General features: G+C 35.7%; 1 protein-coding gene across 1 annotated transcript in view; it reads right to left on the bottom strand.

The window, feature by feature from the left end:
- Positions 1 to 21,691, bottom strand: part of CNTN5 (contactin 5) — a 1,623,595-nt gene that overhangs the window by 1,437,271 nt on the left and 164,633 nt on the right. The window contains 1 exon segment of the mRNA XM_043997073.1: positions 20,610 to 20,709. The gene's annotated coding sequence lies outside the window, so the exon portion shown is untranslated.

The following is a 21,691-nucleotide window of genomic DNA, read 5'->3' as shown; positions in this document are numbered from 1 at the left end:
AGAGACATAAGTAGCTGGAGAGATAAAGAAAGTTCTAGCACCAACCCTGGAGCCAGGAGGACCTGAGTTCAAATCTAGCCTCAGACACTTAACCCTTACTAGCTGTGTGACCCTAGGAAAGTCACTTAACCCCAATTGCCATATACATATGAAGCAAAAGTAGAATTTAAGGTCCTTAAGAGCATGGTTTTCTTTATATGTCCAGCAAGTTGAGCTGAGCTATGAAGGAAACTGAGATTTTTAAAAGACAGAGGTGAGGAGGGAATGATTTGCAGACATGGGAGATGGCTTGTGTCAAGGCAGAGATGGGAAATGGAATGTCATGTGTGAAGAACATCATATAGGCTATTTTGGAAGGAATGAAGTATATTAAGTCTGTTAAGAAAGAACAGGATTAGATTGTCAATGGTTTAAAATAATAAGCAGAGAAATTTGTTTTTTATTCAAGACTGGAGGCAATATTGGGGCAGAAACAAGTTAAATAGTAGAAAAATGTAAATATAGAACATAGAACCTGAGATTTAAAGCAAGATAAAGAATATTATAGAATACTTTTCACAACTTGAGAAATTGCCAACTAAAACATGGTCTAAGGTAAAAAAAAAATCACCAAGCCAATAAAGAGAGTGCACCAAAAGATATATGGTTAAAAAACCTGTGAATGAAAGAAAAGCATTACAACTATCCTGAAAATCTTCAGACACCTATGTGGTGTAGTAGATAAAGAACCAGGCTTGAAGTCAGGAAGATCGAGTTCAAATCTGGCCTCAGATATTTTCTAGTTATGTAACCCTAGGCAAGTTACTTCCTCTGTAAAATGGGGGCACACTGGAGAAGGAAATGGCAAAACACTCCAGTATCTTTGCCCAGCAAACTAAATGGACAGAAGTCCCTGAATTCACATAGAATTTAAGACAACTAAATGACTAAACAATAAAAACAAATTGACTCAGGGTAATGAAGGCATGAAGCAGGGAGTCAGGAGAAAATGACTTCAAGTTCTGGTAGATTGGTTTGGCTAATTGATTCTGGTTCCATAACTTATTAGTCATTTGGACTTGGACAAGATAGCCACCATCAATGAGGCTTGACTTCTTTACTTCAAGTGGGGAAAATAATACCTGCTCAGCCTACTCCACAGGGCTATTGCAAGGTTCAAAAATGATCATCTTTGTAAAAGAACTTTCTAACTTGTAAAGCCTATATGATGTTAGGTATTAGTTTGGTACTGCTATTCTTAATACTTTTTTTTCTTAATGAATAGATACAATTCAATTAAAGAAAAACTCATTGAAATAATAGGTATAAATACCTATACATCATAATTTTTATATGATAGAACTTGGAGAACCAGAGACATAAAATAGCAAAAGCCACAGATGCTGGTTTAAATTGGAGTAAAGACTGTACAAATGGGAATCACATGGCATAAGAGTGCTAACGAGTAATCATATGGGCTCTAACAACTACAGCACAATGTATGTGTGCATAAACATGCATGTATATATACACATATATAGGTGTATGTATAATGTGCATATTTGTATGTGTGTATACATACATACATACACACCCCCATACATATATGCTTTGTTTCGTCAGATTCTATAACTTCCTTGTCTTGGCCTTAACAAGTGACTATGGCGCCAGCTGTAATAGTCATCCAATTCAATAATTATAGTTGGCTGGGATTTCAGAGTGAAATACTAAAAAAAAGATACATCCTCCTCAGATTTCTAGTCGCATTCTATTCTCCTTTATTTCTTGATGTAGCTTCATAGAATAGTACTCCAGTTAAGATCTAGAAAAGTTCAGAAATTTAATTGACCTCCTGACTCAGAACTACTACACTGTCAAAATCCTGCCTGACATTTAAAGGCCTCTACAATCTGGCTCCAACCTACCTTCTCTCTTTCATTTTATATTATTTCCCTCCATTTTCTTTACTAGTCTAATTGGCTTACTAGATGCCCTCTACCCTCTTAATATTCCACATCTTACCTGTTTGAGAAATATCTTACCATTGCACAGGTGACTCTACCACTGGAATGAATTCTACCTCTTCACCTCTACTTCTTGGAATATGTAGCTTCCTTTAAGTTTTACCTCAAGTGCTGCCTCCTATATAAAAATTTTATGATTCTAGTTGTTTGAGCTTTAACCATCATAGAACTTCTGTGTGTGTGCAGAAAATATCTTTATGTATGTATGTGTGTGTGTGTGTGTGTATACACATGCACATGTACATGCATACACACAAATACATGTTGTTGTTCACTTGTATCTAAGTCTTTGTAACCCCATTTGGGGTTTTCTTAGTAAAGATACTGGAGTGATTTGCCATTTCCTTTTCCAGCTCATTTTACAGATGTGGGAAACGAGGCAAATTGGGTTAAGTGACTTGACTAGGTGACCACAATCAGTCAGTGTCTGAGGCCAGATTTGAACTCACAAAGAGGAGCCTTCCTGACTCCAGGCCTGGCAATCTATCCACAGGGTCACCTAACTGCCCCACAAATACATATACATTCCCATATACATACACACAAATACATACTTATTTATCTTATATTTGCCATGGCCAACTAGAAGAATTTAAGTTTCTTAAAAGCATTGGTTTCCTTATATCTCCAGCAATTAGAATAAAGCCTTGTACACAGTAGATGCTTATTTCCTGTTTGTGGAACTGAATCTGTCTTCGTTGTTCTTCCTTACACATGACACTTCATCTCCCAACTCTTGGCACTTTCACTGGATGCCCACCATGCCTATAATTCTCTGCCTTCTCATCTCTACCACCTGGATTTCCAGGTTTCCTTCAAGTCCCAGCTAAGATCACAATTTCCATAAGGATCTTCAGATTCTCTTTAATTCTATTCCTTTTCCTTAGAATTCATTCTGTAGTTATTTTTTTGCATATAGTTTTTGACATATTGTCTTCCCCATTAGACTATATACTCCCTGAGAGCAGGAATTGTCTTTTACCTTTCTTCATTTCCCCAGCATTTAGTGCAGTGCCTCCATAAATGCTCACTGATTTCATGGATATACTTGTATCTTTAGTGACTTCTCTGATTATGGCTCTTGGGGTTAAATACAACTGAGATGAAGGTATAACTTTCAGTAGTCCATAAAAAGATGAATTGCAGAACCACTATACTGTACATAAGGTAAACATGTTATAACTCTTTCATAGGTCAACCCTTCCATTAAAGTCCTTTTCTGATATCACATTTATGATGTAGAGGTGATCCTGGCTTTTCAAAAGATAATGTCAACAGTTCAGAATTCTGGCAATTCACATCAAATGAGAAAGGCTACAATTATGCATCTGGAAAATTGTCTTTGTATTTGTAATCCAAGAAACAGACATTGTAATTTGGAGATTCTCATAAGCAAGTAGATCGGGATGATTGTGTTTTTGGTTTTTTGGCCACAGAAGCTTGTGCACACTGACTACTTCATTAGAGAAGGGTTTGAACCTTATTGGCAAAAGGAGAGAACAGAATAGTGAAGACACTGATCCTTGAAGCATTCAAGTATTAAAGAAATGGATGGATAATTCAGACTTATGTTCTATTTTCTAGAATTTTCTTGTTTTGCAAAGATCTAAAATGTAATTATATATTGAGGAAGGAAATATTTGTGGAAAAATAGGAGATAGAATGAAACCATGGAAACAGTATTGGTTCCACAATCAAGAAGAACAAGGTTCTAATCCTACCTATGATACTACCCCTCTGAGCTTGGGCAAGTCACTTAAACTTTTATTCATTTGTATGTAGATGAGACTGGACTAGACAGCAGGGGAACCCTTTCAATTCTAGCTCTATAATGATCTTTGATTCTTATCAAATAATCTATAAAAGATCTACTCTCAGCAACCAGAGAAGCTATACATAGACTCCAACATAGGGTGTGAAGCTGAAACATGTTCCTCCAAATTTCAGGTTCTTAGGCAATACCAGATACATCCAAGTTTCCCGTAGGACAAAAGTGATTTTCCAAGCTTGAATGCATAGGTTCACTGAAGGCTCGTGTTATGTACTTGTGCTTAGATTCTGGGTAGCAAACTGATCTAATTGGTGGCAGACAAAACATCAAATGCTGGGGAAGGTACTGTAGTGGGGGAGAAGGAAAAATAGGTAGCTCACGGATGTACCACCTCTTCAGCTATTGAGCTACCGTACAACAAAATCAGAAAAAGAATTGTTTTTTTAATTTCCCTGTGTGACTGATGATCTGTATGAGCAAAGTAGTAAGAGGTTAGTTTTAATGGGCCAGCATGTGCCATCTCTTCCTCAACTAGACCCAGATGAATTAACTGAGAACTCCATTTTTATAATGGTTCTCTATGTTTTCTTTCCTCCATTGGCTGCCAAAAGATTAATTTCCAACTCCAAGATTCCATAACTCTATGACTTTGGAGGGAATAGAAGGCATCTGATTGCAAAATAATCAGAACTTGAAAGGTTAGAAGCTGCCAAGGGTCTAAAACCAGCATAGCCAAGTAATATTCAAGAGCCTAAGAAAGGAGGCCAAAATGAACAATAGGATGAAGGGAATAAAGATATGCTTCTTCCTTCAAACTGGATTCCCTCCAATCCCTTAAATGTCTTCTGGAAAACTGTGCATTTGACACATGAGGGGACAGAAGAGGTTAAAACATATAGTGGAGCAATAGACAAAGACAATTGACTCTATGGGGGAGTAATTAGCATTTATATTACTCTGAAACAATAAAACTGAGGGATAACTTCCACAGCACATCTGATTACAATCAGTTAAAATAGCTGCAAGTTTTCAATTCACTAAAACTTGGGAAGATAAATATATAGCTTAAAAACATCAACAAACTATTCAGTAGCAAGCAAAAATTTTTCACAGGACTGTTCTCATTTAGGGCACTGAACTTGAAATCAGGAGTATCTGGGTTCAAATCCTTCATCAGAGACTTACTAGCATTGTCAGTCAACAAACATTTATTAAAAACTTAAAATGGGGGGACAGCTAGGTGGCGCAGTGGATAGAGCACTGGCCCTGGAGTCAGAAGTACCTGAGTTCAAATCCGGCCTCAGACACTTAACACTTACTAGCTGTGTGACCCTGGGCAAGTCACTTAACCCCAATTGCCTCACTAAAAAAAAAATAAAACAAACAAACAAACAAAAAACTTAAAATTTGCCAAGCAGTATGATAAACACTAAGAACTGCAAATACAATAAAAAAAGATAGTACCTGTCCTCAAGAAGCTTACATTTTAATAGGGAAGACAACACATAAAAAGAAGCTGGGGAAGGAGAAAGAAGGCATGCTGGAGAAGTCCAGAGAAGTATAACCTGTTGAGAAATACTTTTTATTTTGCCTGAGTGCCCTCCTTAAGTGGAGGTTCTGGGAGGATCCCTCCTGCCTCTAATCAGAGGAGGGGATGGGGCTCCAAGAGCAGAGGGGATTTCAAGGTGTAAATTTGTTAATTCCAAGGCAGAAGTGACCTTTCAGGATAAAGAGCTCTCTGGAATATAATGGAAAGGCCCAGAGAAGTGCAGTTTTATGAACCTACGCCACTTAATCTTTGTCTGCCTTGGTTTGTAATTGATGACCTCTAAGGTCCCTTCCAGATCTCAGATTAAGATGCCAGAATCCTAAAGTATGACTGGAGGATGGGAGGTGCTTCTGTGATGACTTAGGAGAGAGCAAAGCAACTCAAATTCATAGCATAGTAAAGAAAAAAAAGGAATATTTGGTTACCAATAGTTACAAAAGATGAGAGAGAATCTGTGAAATAAGCTAACAAACGTACTTATATTTCATTTTATGCCTCAGTCGGTTTTGTTCGTTTGCTTGTTTTCAGTCATGTCTAACACCTTGTGACCCCATTTGGGGTTTTCTTGGTGAAAATACTGAAGTAGTTTGCCATTTCCTTCACCAGTTCATTTTACAGATGAGAAAACTGAGGCATATGGAGTCAAGTGACTTGCCCAGAGTGACATAGCTAGTAAGGGTCGAAGGCCAGGTTTGAACTCACAAAGATGAATCTTCCTGACTCTAGGCCTAGCATTCTATCGACTTCATGTAGTTGCCCCATCTCACATACACGCACATGCATACACACACACACACACATATAACATGAGAAATCAAAGGATCCCTTAGCTTGATCCAGATCTCTGTCTCTGTTTCTGTCCCCTCCCCCTTTTTCCCTCCTTCCCTCCCTCTATTTTCCTTCTCCCCCTACATACATATAAATACACACACATATACACACACACATATATACATACACACATATACACATACATATATATATACACACGCATATATTATATAAGAAAATATGCAGGCATATATGCATACATATATGGTATGTGTACATATGCATACACACATGAAGAAAGCACTATATAGATATTCATATCCTTATATAGAGAGAGTATTGCTATCGCAAATCTTTTTTTCCATGAAAACTAATAAGCTTATAATCTTTTGAGTCTAGATTTATGTTTTTCTGAAACGCAATCATGTTGATAATATTTATGTTATAATATAAATTGTTTCTGTGGTTCTGTTTATTTTACTCATGTATCAGTTCATATGTGTTTTTCTGTGAGTTTTTGAAATTATCTATTTTCTTATATCTTACAGCATAATAGCATTCCATCATATTCCTGTACCAAAACTTATTTGGTTATCCTTCAATTGTTGGATGTTCTCATTTTTTCCCTTGGTTTTTTTTTTTTTTTTTTGCCAAGTCAACAAGTTAACTCACATTTATTAAGCACTTAATTTGAAGCATTCTACAATTCCACACACACACACACACACACACACACACAAATCTGTTATAAATATTTTTATACATAAAGGGCCTTTTCTTCTTTCTTTGATTTTTTGTAGGTATAGGACTAGCAGAAGGATAACTGGGTTGAAGAGGCCTGATTATGAAATATGCTATATCTATTACAGAGACATGACAGATTTGGGGTGATGAATGAGACATATACATTTCTGTATACCATCATCAAGGGATTTTTTTTTGCTTAGCTATGCATATTTGTAAGAAATTTGTTTTTCTTTTATTTTTTCCAATAGGTTGGGAAATTAATAAGAAAGAAAATAGATTTCTGTTAATTAAAAAAACAATAACAGAGGGTGCCTTCTAAAGTTGTAAAATATTTCATGCACTTTCAGTTGAGGTTACCATATTATTAGTTTTACTCAGCTTTCAATTTTTATAAGAGACCTCTCAAGAAGAAGTAATCTGTAAATATTTGTAATGGAGAAATAAAAGTAGTTTTTAAAAAGTTATTATTTCTATGTACATTATCCAGTACACAAATATGGTGAGTGTATGTGTGTAAACATGTATATAAATGTGTATGCACATATACATATATGTATATATGTGTATATATATGTATAATAAGCATCTTTGGAAATACAATACTACTCTTGATATAACTAACTGCTTTCATGTTTTTATCATCCCAATATTATGTTTCCAGAGCTTCAAATACTCTTTAATTTATTTTAAAAATAATTTGACAAAAAGTTTATATACTTATCTTATAAAAATGAAAAATCCACATAATAATAGCTAGCTTTTATATAACATTTTAAGGTTTTCAAAGTCTCCCCAAATCTCATCTCATTTTATTTTTAACAACATCCACATTTTACAGATAAGAAAAGTAAGATTAAGTCACTTGGCCAAGGTAGCAAAGTTATTAAATGTATGAGGTTGGATTTGAACTCGTCTTCCTGACTTCAGATTCAGTGCTCTATCCATTATAACTTCCATCTATCTATTATAGCAATATAAGTTCCACATTCTGTTTGAATGAGCCATAGAGAGCCATATTATGGTACTAATTTGTTACTGAAAAAAATGTAAATGTTTTCAGGAAATTTTGGATGCTTACTTTATTAATTTAAATAGAAGATAGTATTCTGTATAACAGACACTTGAAATTTTATAGCGATGATGATTCATAATACATTTAATTTTTTTTCACTGATTAATTTTTCCACTTTACAAAACATATCACAAGATATTTCTCATATGATGGGTTAAAAGTGCAGAAAGAATTTTTAAGGGTTATGTATAATTTGGGCATTTAACATTTTACAAATGAAATATGGAGAGAGGACAAACTAAATTAACATTGAAAGTAGACACTTCATTTACCTTCTTACATTCTGGAGTCAGAGAATTATATTTTAATATATATATATATACACATATACATATATACATACATACATACACACATATGTAGATATAGATATATAGATATATATCTCCATTCTGGATAATTCAAGCACATATAGTCACAGTCCAATGATGCAGAGAATTGTCAACCATCACCTTAAGAGGAGGGAGAAATTCATTCCAATATTTCTCTCACAGATTTCCTAATTTCCATTCATGTGAGCAGGAAACATTTGACCACAAAAGCCAAATTCAACAATTCAGTTATTAAATATGTATTGAAATTAAGGATTAAATAGCTCAGTTGATTTGATATCCATGACAATCAGCCCAAAGGTCTAATTGACTTACATAAGGGGGAAAAATTGGTCCCTTGGGTATGAACTAACTCCCATTAGGTATCATAAGAAAGCAAAAGTAAAACCAACTGACTGAATGAAAACATCTCCATCAATGGGAACAGATATGGATAAAAGTCCTATTAATGATAAGTAAACCTAGTTATCAATATATATGAAGCACAGAACAGCCACTGAGGTTTTACTCTGCACTGGTATTAGACATCTAGAATTTGGATTAATACATTACATCTGGAGAGTATAAAATCATAATTGTCTAGTTATTCCCATATATTTCATGTTATGCTCACAACCCTGTAAAAGAGAGAGGTAAAACAGGTACTACCTACAGGTCAAGAGATTGAGGATGAGAAAAGTTCAATAACTTCCCAAGGTCACAAGGATGGTAAGTGGAAGTTCCATAATTGGAACTTACTTCTTCTGACTTATAGGTTAATATGTCTACATGTGGGTATGTATTTGTGTGTGCATGTTTATTCTAGGCAGAATAGTATTATGGGCAATGCCTTGTTTGTTTAATTAAATTATTAGGATACACACATATTATATATGATATTTGGTTAGAAGGAGTTTATAATTTCACACAGTAAAAGGCTATTCAAATATTGTACACCAATATGTGCGCTTATATGCTGGAAGGAAGCTAGGTGGCACAATGGATAGAGTGATAGGCTTGGAGAAAGGAAGACCTGAATTCACATATGGCCTCATATCATACACTCACCAGCTATGTGATTTGGGGCAAATCAACTACCTTCTGTTGCATCAATTTCTACAACTATATAGGGGGATAATAATAGCACAGTTGTAGTGAGGACTAAATGATATATTTTTAAAGCAATTAGCACAATGCCTGGTACATAATAGACACGTAATAAATATGTTTCCCCCTCATTTCTTCCTTCCATCCTTCCTTCCTTCTGTCCTTCTGTTCTTATACATGCACATATTTAAACCAATTGCAAACATATGTAGAAACTTCCTTGGATAATGTTTAATTAAAATTAAGGATTTGTTGGAGTGGTGGTTGTGGTGGTACTTTTCCCAACACAAACCAGATTTTGATCCACAGAATAAAGGAAGTAGAGGAAAAGAAAGGCTTATGAAAACAAGTGTTCAACTGAATGCATTCTTCATGGAAACTGTTGTCTTACAAACTTTTCATCAAATCTATGTGGTCCAAAGAGTGGTATAAAGAACAAGGAATCACAGAGTCTTAGTGTTGAAAGAACAGCTAGAGGCCATCTATTTAACCTATATAGGAAGAGAGATTTCCAATAAATGGTCACTACACTGACAGTACATATTCCTTACCTTAAAGGTCATTAATATGATGTCATCAAAAATGTAGTCCCTCCAATGATATATATTACAACCTATCCATGATCTCTCATTCTGGGCAACTCTTCTTCCATCTTCTAAATCCTCCACAAAAGGTCCAATCAACCTGCCAGAAGCTTTTCTCTAGTTCTCTTGATATTGCTCAGACACCCTATCATATTAACAAAATCTCTTTTCCAGAAGACTTTAATATGTGGGACATGAGATTTCCTTGAAAAGCCCTATTGTGTCATAGCCTACCTGTTTTTTATATGTAATTCTCTGAACATAATCAAAATTATAATAGCTAGCATTTATATATCATTCACTATGTGCCAGGCACATAGCATTTCACAGTTACTATCTTGTTTCATCTTTGGAACAACCCTGTGGGAAGTAGATGCCATTATTATCTTAATTTTACAGATGAGGAAACTGAGGCAAACAGAGATTAAGTGGCTTGCCCAGGATCACAGATCTAGTAGGTGTCTGAGGTCAGATTTTAAATCAGGTTTTCCTGACTCCAGATCCAGTTCTCTATACACTGTGGCCCGGTATTAATGGAGAGTCAATGAAGTGGTCTAAATCTTGGTCATTACATATTCAATTTTTGCTCCCAGATTCTTCCAACTATAGTCTTCAATTGTGATAGCAATAGGGACTCATTATATTACAAAAATAGATTCAAATAATAGCAGAACTAATGCCAACAATTTTTCTATATTTGTAATATATTTATTGCATTGCCATGACTTTCTTTCCATATTACTACCTCATAGTAATATGTCCTTTCCTGATTTTGTCTTCTCTGAGTTGTACTTTTTGTTTGTTTGTTTGTTTGAATTTTTTTTTTTAGTGAGGCATTGGGGTTAAGTGACTTGCCCAGGGTCACACAGCTAGTGTTAAGTGTCTGAGGTTGCATTTGAACTCAGGTACTCCTGAATCCAGGGCCGGTGCTCTATCCACTGCGCCACCTAGCTGCCCCTCTGAGTTGTACTTTTGAAGACTACAAGTATTTATTTCACATCCTGCTCCTACCACTTCTCCAACACACACACTTAACCTTAACAATTCAATTTAACTAACATCTATTAAGTATTTACTATGTATGAGGGCTATGATAGTCACAATAAAATCAAAGAGAAAATTAAAATAGTCCATGCTACCAAGGAGGTTAAATTCTACCCAGACATTCTTGTGTTCTATTTTTTCCTATGGTTTTAGAAGCATAGTCTCTGTCTATCTAAAAATCACTGCCTGTGTGGGTTCTAGTATCAGTTGTTTTCTGGGTTAGGGACAACTGCATTAATGACAAATGTCTTCATGTCAGCTTTCCTAACGGAACTGACAAATTTGACATTGGTATTTTTGATAAGGTAAGTAGACCTGAGATTGATTCTATGATATTTAATTCAAGTGAAAATTCATTTATGTATCAATATTAATTTAGAAAAAAAAGCTTTTATAGGTTAAAAAAACCTTTTTCCTTTTAATGATTCTTCTAAATGTCCCATTGTATCTTATTCAATAGGTGAAACAGTGACATAGCAATCAGTGATTATAACTGTCCTAGATGGGGGAAAGGAAAAAAAGAACAGAAATGAATTTCATTGTTTCTTCTGGCTTATGTCAAAGAAAATCTATATAACTACATTATCTCTGTCTGGGAGGGTAGAAGTGGGAGGGGATGGTAGCAACTATGCATGTTTACGTACTCCTCTCCCATGATCTGTTAATAAAGTCTTTGGTCTTGAAGAACATGGAAGCTCTATGTATTCACCCTCTCAGCCAAAGAGGAAAGAACCTTAATATTGTAATTTCACAGATTCCAAAATGGTTGCAGCCAGGGAAGGATTGGAATATCAAGAATTCTTTCCAATTCAAGTATTAGAACCCACAAGAGGGAGTTCATAGACAATGACTCTAAAATCCAATTTACTAATTAAAGGAGGGGAGAATTTCCTAGGCTGTGATACTTGAAACTAGCCTTCTGCCAGAGCAGGGGAATTTCTTGAGTACGGTTAGAACTGGGAATTGCCTCCAGAATAACTACAATATTTGAAGTTAAAGGGAACTAGACAAGGAAAGGCACTTAACAGTCTGGGAGTCAATAGACATTTTTTAAGCACCTACTCTAGGCCAGGCACTGGGCTAAGCACTGAAGATACAGAGAATATAAAAAACAGACAACAAAAAAACACTCCCTTCTCTCAAGGAACTCACAGTAAAATAAATGACATACAAACAAATATATATATAAAATAAAAACACAATATGACTATATGCAAGTTAAAATAGAGATTATATACAGGGGAAAGTCACAATAATTAAGAGAAATTCAGAAAAGTTTCTTGTAGAGAATGTGATTTTTATTTGTTATTTTAATTATTATTTTTTTTTTGCTGGGACTTAAAGCCAAGGAACTCAGGAGCTGGAGATGAAGAGGGAGAAAATTCCAAGCATATGGGACAACCAATGAAAATGTCCAATTAGGTGGAGTGTCTTGTGGGACAAACGATAAGGAGGTCAGTGTCGTTGGAACACTGTATGTGGAGATGAACAAAGTATAAGAAAATTGGAAAGGTGGGTAGGGAAGGGTATGATGAGTTTGACTCTTGGAAGTCATAGGTTGTCATTTCAATTTACTGAGTAGGAAAGTGAAATGGTCAAAGCTATACTTTAGGAAGATATGTTTGATGGCTGAGTAGAAGATGGACTAATATGGTGAGAGACTTGTGGCAGGGAGAACAATCAGCAGGCTATTACAATAGTCCAGGCATAAGGTGATAAGGGCTTGTACCAGGGTGATGGCAGTCAAAGAAGAGAAAATGTTGGGGGGGCATACAAAATGGATTAACAGGTCTTGGCAAGAGATTGGATATGTGTGTTGATAGGAGAGAAAGGAGCTGAGGAAGAAAATGTAGGTTGTAAGCCCAGATGACTGGCAATATGGCAGTATCCCTGACAGTAATAGGAAGATAAGAAAATGAGAGAGTTGGAGTGGGGGGTGGATACTTTGACCTTTTTGTCAGTTTGGACATGTAAAGTTTAAGATGTCTATGGGACATCCAGTTTTAAATGTCTTTTGGAAATGGGAGACTGGAGATCAGAGAAGTTAAGGATGAAAAAGTAGACTTGAGAATCTATGATATTTGAATACATAGAATCTAATGGAATCACTAAGTGAAATAATATAGTGGTAGAAGAGAAGGGAGCTAAGGACAGATTTCAGGAAAATAAGCTGAAGGACATAGGGCTGGGTTAAGATCTTGCCAAGGTGACTGAACAGGAGTGACTCAGTAGGTAGGAGAACTAGAATAAAGTAGTGTTATAATAAAAACCTCAAGCAGAAAGGTTATCAAAGACGAGAGGGTGATTGATAGTTTCAAAGGCTGCAGAAAGGTCAAGAATGATCAGAATTGAGAAGAGGACATCAAATTAGGCAACTAAGAGATGAGTGGTAACTTTAGAGAGAGAACATTTTTAGTTAAGTGTTAGAGTTTGAAACCAGGTGGTAGAAAGTTAAGTAAAGGATGAAAGAAAAGAAAAAGAGTCACATAATGTACATGACTTTCTCAAGGAGATTAACCACAAAAGGGAGGAAAGATATGGATCAAGTGAGGGTTTGTTGATGATGGGTATGTTTGTAAGCAGAAGGGAAGCAGCCAGTAGACAGGGAGAGATCAAAGATAAGTGAAAGTGGGGATGATAGAGGGGGACAATCTGTTGAAGAATATGGCCTATAATGGAATTAACTGTGCACATACAGAGGTTTGCGTTGGCAAACAGAAAGCCTGCTTCTGTGTGGGACAAGGTTAAAGGATAAGAATGAAGGTGGACATAGGAGCAGCTGTGAGATTTGAGATGAGAAACTGATAAGAGGAAGGTATCAGTGAATATCTTAAATTTTTTCAATGAAATATGAGGCAAGGTTTTCTGCTGAGAGGACAAGGAGAGGGAAAGCTATGGGAGATTTGAAGAGAGAACAAAAATTTTGGAAAAGTTGTTCTGGTAAATGAGATAGTGATTCCATTAGGGAAGATAAAGGATAAAGAAATAAAGAATAAAATAGAGATGACATACAAGGGAAGGGCACAAGAATTAACAGGGATTTGGAAAGGCTTTTTGTAGAGGTTTGTGTTTTGTTTTTTTCCGGGACATGAAGGAAGCCAGGAAACCCAGGAATCACAGATGAAGAGAGAGCTACTACCTTGCTTTAGTGGCATCCAGTTGAGAATATGTAACAATTTTTAGTGGATCCAGTTATTATCATTCCACAATTCTCTCTAGCTTGGTTCAGCAGCAGATGGTGGGGGGTAATCCAGGACTGAAGCTTGGTAGAGCAAGGTTAATGACAAAATAAAATGACAATGGCATTAAAGAATAGAACAGTATAGAATTAGTTATTCACTAATGGGTCAAGATGGAGAAGGAGAGACAACATAGCCAGTACTAGGTTGATCGCCTGGGAATGGACTAAGGGGCTAAATGATTAGAGGTCATCATGAGTACAAAGAACAGGTTTTGAGTTCCTAAGGCAAATGGAGAGGTAGAATGGCAAGAGCCTGTGACCAGATTAGGGAATTTCAGAATTCATGAATATGGGAGTGGTAAGTTTGTAAGATCAAGGACATGACTATCTCTATATAGCTGAGTTGAGGTGGATGAACAGGGCATGGAAAATGGGAAATAGACCTTATTGAATTGAACTAAATTGGATCACTGGCCTTCCTAAAATGTGATGCCCAGAACTGACCACAGGACTCCAGATGTGGTTTGATCAGGGAAAAGTACATTTTCCCAGCTGCTTCATTATTCCTGGAAGCTCTGCCTCTGACTAATGCACTTTGAAATGGCATTACTTTTTCTTAGCTTAAACCAAGGCAGGTTTACCTAATGTAAAGTTGATTGGCATACAGAAAAATGTTCAAGTGTCATCAATGAGATGTTAAAAATCTGTTGCATGGAAACATTTTGGCTGGTCATGAAGATTTGTTAAAATGCTTGCAATGATAATAGCTCACATTCATGTCTCATTTACAGTTTACAAAGAGTATTATTCCATGTAATAGCCATTCGAGATAGGCAATGCTAATGCTGCTGCTGCTGTCTAGAATTTATGTATCCTGCTGAAATTTGCAAAGGGCTTTATATATGTTATCTCACTTGGTCACCTAACAATCTTATGAAGTATTTGCTATTACACCCATTTTACAGATGAACTAGTTGAAGCTAAAGAGATTAAGTGACATGTCCAGGGTCATACAGCTAGTGAGTATCTAAGGCAGGATCAAATAAAGGTTTTCTTAGCTCCTTGTCCTTTACTCTATCTACTGTACCACCTAGCTACAAATACAATTATTTTCTTTGTTTTATATAGGAGGAAACTGAGGCTCAGAAAAGTGAAATACCCTTCTTAAAAAATGTAGCTAGTAAGGATGAAGAAGTTATAGCTAGACAATAGCTAGTATGAAAGAGTGTTAGTGAATTGAAAACTAAATATATCTCAATAGTGTGTCATGGGAGCAAAAGACCTTATAAGATAATGGCCTACATTATAAGAGGTAACATCCAGGATGAGGAAGTTGAAGTACTTCTGTGCCTGGGCATGGTAAAACCACATCTGAATTACTATATTCAGGCACAGGTGCCCTTTTTAGGAAATGAATTGCTAGATTAGAGAGCATGCAGAAAAATACAATCAGAAAAAGGGAGTTGAGATCATAATATTTGATATTGTTATTTCATAGGGGGAAGAAAGCCTCAGATGGACTGAGCTGGATCACTGTGCCTTAAAGTAGATGAAATTCTGGCATAAGGAAGAAGGATAAGACTTGTGGCAGGCTGAAAAGGATACAATTAGGAGTAATGGATGGAAAATGGCAAGAAGTAGATCAAGGCTCAAAGTAAGGAAAAGAAAACTTTTTTTTTTTTTTTACCAAATTTGGATCAAGGAATTCTATATTGACACATATATTTATCAATTAGAATTAAATAATTACATACTTAGAATTACATATTAATTTACTAATTAGGATAAGAGAATTATAGATTTCCTAAAAGGGAGTTTATAAGATAATAAGATCATAGATCTACAGCTGAAGGAGAACTCAGAATCACCTTACCCTACTCTCTCCTTTTTTACAGATGGGGATACTAAGTCTCTGAGACCTTCTGTCTCAGATTAGACAGATAGGACATAGCAGAGTTGGAACTGAAACTCAGGTCTTTTGACATCACATTCAATGAATTGTCCAAACATGGAATGTGTTGTCTCAAGAGCTAGTGGGTTCTCCATCACTGGAGGCCTTTAGAAGCCAATGATCACTTGCCAGTGATGACAAAGAAAGAATCATGGTAAAGTACAGATGATCTTTGAAATTCCTTCTAAATCTTATATTATAGAATTTAGTGATGGAGCTGAGACCTGAGCCTAACTAGGCACTGTGACTAGCAAACCTTAAAGTACTACTGCTGGGGGACTCCTATGGCAACTCCCATGACTACTACAATGACAGTTTTTGCTGCTGCTGCTACCACTACCACCACTATTACTATAATACACTACTATTTCCCAAATATGGTTATTTATGTCTGAAGTTCATTTCAGAGGCACAGTTTATATTCAGTAGCAGCAATTGATTTTTTTATTTCTGTATACACATATACACATACAGGGGCAGCTGAGTGTTATAGCAGAAGGAGTGCTGAGCCTGGACTCAGAAAGACTCATCTTTATGAGTTCAAATCTGAACTCAGATACTTATTAGCTGTGTGACCCTAGGCAAGTTGCTTTACCCTGTTTGCCTCAGTCTTAAAATGAACTGGAGAAGGAAATAGCAAACACTCCAGTTTCTTTACCAAGAAAACCCCAAATGGGGTCATGAAGAGTCAAACACAACTAAGAAGATAGGGCATCAAAGACATATATGCATGTGTGTATAGAAACATAATTATATATATGTACATAAGCACAAACATATATAGATATATATACATACACACACATAGATAACTGACCATCTACCATTTCTTTATAACATTTAAAACTGATAGACTTCAACTAGCATGTCAATAAATGATTACTTATTGCATTGCCCCAATCATACAATGCAGAAGAAATTTGTATGTATGTAGCAAATATTCATAGCTTTGCTAGGGGTCATTCCAACACATTTTTGTAAATAAACAGAAATGCCAAGTTAATTTCTTGCTTGTAAAAGACATTTGTATAATGATTACATAATCAAGTTAATTCTCAACAAATACCAGTGAATAAAAGTCACTTGACTTCTTGACAAATGAGAACAATTTGCCTTGTTAAGATATGGCAAAAACACTTCGGGTGGCCTATGGGATACTCAAGGCATATTTCTTTGCAAATTTCAAATAACTCTGCTTTTCTATATAAGATCATAACAAGGGGGCTTAAATAGGGAGCCAACAGAATGCAATATTTGTACTTGCTTTCCTTTCACCCTCTCCCCCTTCCCTGATCCTTAAATCCTTTCACCCCTCAAAAATAAAGCATACCAAAAAAAAATCTGCTGACCATCTAATTGGTATTGAAAACTTTTTTCAGTCGCATATTGTACAACTGATTTTTCTATTTGAGCCTAGAAATATTTGAGGAACTTGCTTCAATTCATAAAGTTACAGAGCTGGAAGGAGCTTCAGAGATAATATAGGTCAACTTCTTGATATTCCTAATTTTACAGATAAGTGTTTAAGTGACTTCCCCAAAATCATATTCATAATAAATGGCAAGGGGGCAGCTAGGTGGCACAGTGGCTAAAGCACTGGCCCTGGATTCAGGAGGACCTGAATTCAAATCTGGCCTCAGACAATTAACACTTACTAGCTGTGTGACCCTGGGCAAGTCACTTAACCATCATTGCCTTGCCAAAAGAAAAATCAAATAAGATAAATGGCAGACCTGGGATTTAAACCTGTTCATTCAATTAAACAACTGTTATTAAATGCCTACTGTTTCCAAGGTACAATGCTAGGCACTGGTAATACAAAGACAAAAAATTCATAGCCTTTATTTACAAGAAGCTCACATTCTTCTTTTTTTTGGGGGGGGGGAGGGGATAAAAAAGCCTTTCATTTCATAAAACAAGTCCTATTTATCTAGAATTTTAGAGTTTGCAAATCTTTGTCTTCATAGACAATTTTTGAAGATATGAGTGTGTGTGAGTGTATACCATGTATGTATACATATATATGTATTCATATACACATACACACATATATTATGCCTGTATGTTTATTCATACATGCATATGTGATACATGTGTAGACATATACATATATACATTGTGAATTTAAGGTACCTTGGGAAGTAGAAGGGAAGTGATTCACCTCTACTTACAGAGCTAGAGGCCAGACTTATACCCAAGTCTTCTGATTCTAAGTCAGTGTGCCTTTCATTTTCTATTCTAGTTCATGTAGGAATATGAAGGAGAAAACAGAGAATAATGCAACAGCCTCTATTAGCTGCCATTCTAAATGCTAGAAGGGAAGCTTTGAGCACCTATGAATAGTGTTTGTAGTGAATAAGTGTGGGACTGTACCAAGCAGCTTAATCTGTTGAGACTGTTAAAATAATCTTCATAATACATATGGAGAAATCACTGAAATTACCAGCTAGATGGTGTCCCAAAATTGTTGTGTTTGAATGTTCTTAAAATGGTGAAAAGGAAAGAAATCTTGGAACCATTTGAGAAGAATCTCTAAATAGTAATAATGTTGATAATGATGATGATGATGATGATGATGATGATGATGATAAAAAAGATGGGAAGGGGGCAGCTAGGTGGTGTAGTGGATAAAGCACTGGCCCTGAATTCAGAAGGACCTGAGTTCAAATCTAGCCTCAGCCCCTTGACATTTACTAGCTGTGTGACCCTGGGAAAGCCACTTAACCCTCATTGCCCTGCAAAAAACAGATGGGAAACTTTCAGTGATTTTTATCAAAGACTTCAGAATATTTTAATCAGCAATTTTTTAATTGTTTGCAAACCAGAGGTTACAGTGGCCCTGGGAGGTATGTTTCTGAAAGTTTAGAGAGGAAGTTCAGATAAGGAGCTTAGCACCACTAATTTTTAATTTTTGATAACTTTTGTTTTCACATCACATTTATTTTCTAATTTATCCCTTTCTCTCCCCCAGGAAGAGAGCCATACTTCCCTCATAAAAAGATTAACAAAAGAAAAGCAAAAAAGTAGATAAGCAAAACCAACATAAACAAGTTTGACATAAAACAAAGTCAGTGTTCCACATCCACATTCCCATATTTCTGCAAAGACTCATGGGGAAGCACATTCTCAGGTTTTCAGGACCAAGCTTAATAATTATAATTACATTGTATTCATTCTTTGCTTATTGTTCTTACAATTTACACTGATGTCACTGTTTACATAGTTTTACCTGTTTAGTTTACTTCATTTTTCCTCATTTCACACAATTTCCCCTTATTCCTTATTAACATTCATCATTTTTATAGTACAATAATATTCATTATAATCATATACCACAATTTGTTTAGCCATCTCTGATCAATAGGAACTAATTTCTGGTTCTTTGCTACTTCAAAATGGGACCATTTATTATTGAATACTTCCTATGGGCAAGACATTGGTATGGACACTGGCCAAGAATGACAAAGATTGGATCCCTACCCTTAAGGAGATTCTATTTGGGGGCCAACATAAAAAATCCTATGTAAATAAATAAAATATGATATAGGAAAGTTGTGGCAAAGAAGAAAAGATAGTAAATAATTTTATCTGAATTCTCATGTCATCATATGTAAATGAGAGGGGTTAGACTATTATCTCCATGGTCCCTTCTGTATTCAAAATCTTATGACTCTAGGGGCAGCTAGGTGGCGCATGGATAGAGCACTGGCCCTGGAGTCAGGAGTACCTGAGTTCAAATCCAGCCACAGACACTTAACACTTACTAGCTGTGTGACCCTGGGCAAGTCACTTAACCCCAATTGCCTCACTAAAAAAAAAAAAAAAATCTTATGACTTTGAGTCAAATGAAAATGTCAAAGTCTGAAGTGTAAATAGAGGCAATGTGTTAAGACTTGGGTTCATACTTCACCTCTGATACATGATGTGACCCTGGACAAGTTCCTTAACATCCCACTGTGTCAGACAATACTCTAAGAGTATAAGTTTCAGAAATGTTACTGATCTGACTTAAGAGGAGATTCCTATGGTGTCCCAAAATTGTTGTGTTTGAATGTTCTTAAAATGGTGAAAAGGAAAGAAATCTTGGAACCATTTGAGAAGAATCTCTAAATAGTAATAATGTTGATAATGATGATGATGATGATGATGATGATGATGATGATGATGATGATGATGATGATGATAAAAAAGAGGAGATTCTAGAACCAGGTTTTTCTGGAATGAAAGAACGATAGAATTTTAGACTTGGACGATATCTGGTCTGGTAGAAAACTAAAAGTAATTTTTACTCTAGTATACCTTAAAAGTGGTCATGGTCATAAGTTTGGCAAACTGGAGTGCCAGTTCAGTATAATCTGACATTATATGTCAACAACCTCACTCTCTGGACACATTTATCTTTTCGTGGTAGCCCTAGATTTCAGAATTCTTGATCTACCTATGCCATTGTCCAAGTGGTTCTTCAATTAGGAGAAATAAGAAATAACTAAAGAAACAAATAATCTTGCATAAAATTACCTTTAATGATGATCTTGGCTCATGATCATGTCAGGTATGGATTCAAGTCCTGACTCAGATACTCAAGTCTCTTAATCTCTTCGAGTCTCTCTTTTCTCATCTGTAAAATGGAGAAAATGTTACCTGAGCATCCAAACTCAGAGATCGTTGGGAAGAAGCTATTTTGTGTAAAAGTAATTTAAAGTTGTTTGTCAAGACAATCAACTAAACAAAGTCATTCTGAGAACATTTAAGATGGAAAGTAGGACAAAATAGAAGAGATGATATGGATAAAATGTAAAAATTATACTAATAGATTATTTTTTTTCTATCAATGACAATTGAACAATTCCACTATACCTGAACCCTAACATTAGTCACTGAGTTATATAGAAGGGGAAGTAGATATGGCACTAAAAAGAACAAAGATAGGAAAACAATTGACCAGGAATATGTAAGTAGATCCTAGTTGGAGGTGAGACAATTGTGAAGATATTATGGGATCAATATATAACATATCTTAAGAGGGGAAGTTCTCTGACCTTAACATTAAAAATTTTTAAAAGTAATCATCAGAACTCCAATAACTACTGACCTTTATGCTTACTTTCTCACACATGGAAATTCATTATGATTACATATCTAAAGTAGGGCTATATATCTATATGTAATATCTGTATCTCTAGCTGCCCATGCCCAAATCCCTTTCTCTGTTTGTAGCTTACCACATTCTTACTTTCATCCCCCTCAACACTACCATGTCCTCCAATGTTACACTTCTGATCTATAAGCCCCACTTACATAGTGGTCTCTTGAATGTTTACACCATTATTAACAAATATTCTTTAATCTTAAACCTATTCCTTTCTCACTTTTTCCAAATTTGGATATTCATTGAGACATTGCTCCTTCCTGATGGCATTGAATATCTGCCCAACCCCACTGATAGTTGTACTCTCACCACCCTTTCATTCAATTGATTGATCATAATTGAAGAGTCAGAATGCAATGCTCTCCATTGTCATTTCCAGATTCTCTCTATCATCCTCATTAAGCAGTCTCTCCTCCCATGAGACTCACAGTATCCAAATTTCTCACCCAAT

Source organism: Dromiciops gliroides, chromosome 3 (genome assembly GCF_019393635.1).
Source record: "Dromiciops gliroides isolate mDroGli1 chromosome 3, mDroGli1.pri, whole genome shotgun sequence".
Classification (NCBI taxonomy): Eukaryota; Metazoa; Chordata; class Mammalia; order Microbiotheria; family Microbiotheriidae; genus Dromiciops; species Dromiciops gliroides.
This window is presented reverse-complemented; position numbering and strand designations above follow the sequence as displayed.